Source organism: Pseudomyrmex gracilis, unplaced genomic scaffold (genome assembly GCF_002006095.1).
Source record: "Pseudomyrmex gracilis isolate BER0280 unplaced genomic scaffold, ASM200609v1 scaffold_499, whole genome shotgun sequence".
Classification (NCBI taxonomy): Eukaryota; Metazoa; Arthropoda; class Insecta; order Hymenoptera; family Formicidae; genus Pseudomyrmex; species Pseudomyrmex gracilis.
Genome location: NW_018021083.1, coordinates 76,450 through 78,985, shown reverse-complemented (window position 1 = coordinate 78,985; position 2,536 = coordinate 76,450).

Genomic DNA, 2,536 nt, shown 5'->3' with positions numbered 1-2,536 from the left:
TGTTCTTACATTTGGTACAAGTTTGTTTTAATACGAGTACGTCGTTTATTGCATCTTGAACATATTCAAGACCTCTATGCAATATATTTACATTTATGGAAAGTATTGCAAAATTCTTATTAGTAGAAAAATTACAGTGATTGGAACTTTTATTTCTTTGGAGACTTGGTAGAGAATTAAAAATATTTTCTGCTAAATGTGCAGCATTGCACATTGTATCCAACGTTTTAAAGCGTCTTGTATATTTAGAGTTTTCAAACATATTTAAGCTTAATAAATATAAAGCTCTGTCAGAATATTCTTTTTGTGTTATTTTTCCTTGATGTGAAATTTTTAGACCTAATTTTAAAAAATCATTAATTGTATTTTCTAACATATTTTTATATTGTAAACTTAAACCTATAGTGTGGATTATTATGTAGAATAAGCAATCAAAAGCGCATGTATTTCTTACCATAATAGTCTGACCTTTTAATTTAACTGGTTGACAAAGATTGCCAGTTTTTATCAATGGAACAAAGACCATGTCCGTTGATTCCACACTGGCCCATTCCGGACATTTATCTAAGTAAGATTTGGTTCTAATTTTACCACTTATTTTAGCAGCTTTTTCTGTCAAACTAATCCAATTTTCTTCAAAATTTAATGAACATGTATTATCATCTAAAATATCTTTGTGTATTTTGGAAGTATCTATATCATGTATTTCTTTATCTGTTATAGAAGGATTAGAAAGTGACAGTGAAAAAGAAGCGTCAATACAGTTGGATGAAGTTTGTTCTGTTGAAATAGAGAGATTAGATTTTTTTAACTGAACATTATCATGTGTATCTTTATTAGAATTCGAAATGGACAATGAACTAGACATAGTCGTGTCATTCAAAAAAGTGGATGAATTTTCTGCAGAAAGAGTAAGCTCATGTTTTGCCGACACATTAGCCGCGAAATCTATACGCAATCTACCATCGAGATAATTTAGATGACTTATAACAAATTTGTCTACTCTCATAGGAAGACGTTCTTTAAAGGCTCTAGATTTATATTCAGCGAAAAGTGATTCAACTGAAGAGGATGTTGCTATTTCTGTGCCAGTTTTAAAATATAAACGCATAACACCTGTCCATAACGGTAAAATTTGTATAAGATCTTTTATTTTTATTGCAGCCTTTGGATTGTAAAACGCGTTAACTATGTTTCTATTTTTTGATTGTAATGCTAAAGTGTTAGCTTTGACATACAATTTGTCACTCCATTTCTTCCAAGATATTGAAATTTCTTCTGAATCAAAATCTTCTAATGGTGTATCATCTTCGATATTACATTCATCAATACTCACACCTTTTATACAATCATTAAGAGATATTAAGCACATATCGGCTGGTACTGAAGCATTATCTATACACCCAATGTCTTCACTTAAAGCTACAACTAGCAAAGATGTTAAAAAAGACTGTAATTCTTCTAGAGACTGCATTTTATACGCTTGAGATACGCATCTAAGATAAAATTGTCGTACTTTGTTTGGCAAGTGTCGCAAACATTCCCATTTACTTATAAGTTTAATAATATGACTGACATCTAATCTTAAATAGGTAGCAGGCAGATATGTTTCTTTTTGTTGTACGACAATATCATAGCAGTATTGCAAATATTGTTTTAGATCAGCACAATTTGCAAATCCACGAGCTAAAGCATTCAATATTGCTCGACTAAAAAAATATTCTGACAGAGCTTTATATTTATTAAGCTTAAATATGTTTGAAAACTCTAAATATACAAGACGCTTTAAAACGTTGGATACAATGTGCAATGCTGCACATTTAGCAGAAAATATTTTTAATTCTCTACCAAGTCTCCAAAGAAATAAAAGTTCCAATCACTGTAATTTTTCTACTAATAAGAATTTTGCAATACTTTCCATAAATGTAAATATATTGCATAGAGGTCTTGAATATGTTCAAGATGCAATAAACGACGTACTCGTATTAAAACAAACTTGTACCAAATGTAAGAACACATGCAACATTATCGAAAATTATGGTCCACATATTATAATAGACACTAGTACTTTAACAGACACTAAATATATACAAAATGTTGGATTAGAGACAAAAACCTATACTTTGAATAGTATTGCAAAACATATAACATTAGGCACTCGTAAATACACACTCAGAGGAGTGGTTAATTATATCGGTGCTATGCAACATTATACTGCTTTGTTATTTACAATCATTACGTGGTACGAATATGATGATTTAAAACGTAAAAGAATTCACATATCACCCATAAAGTACACAGTTACGCCNCATGTACTATTCTATGAACACGTACAAGATTAATATTTTTATATTATATGTTATATATTAATATTTTACTATTTTTATATTATTAAACATTACATGTTTTAAAACTTTATATAAAAAAATAATACTTATATCATTATATTATTTCTGTGCTACATATGATATTATATTGTGTATATATATGTTTGAAAACTCTAAATATTTTATATTATTATATTGTGTGTATATAT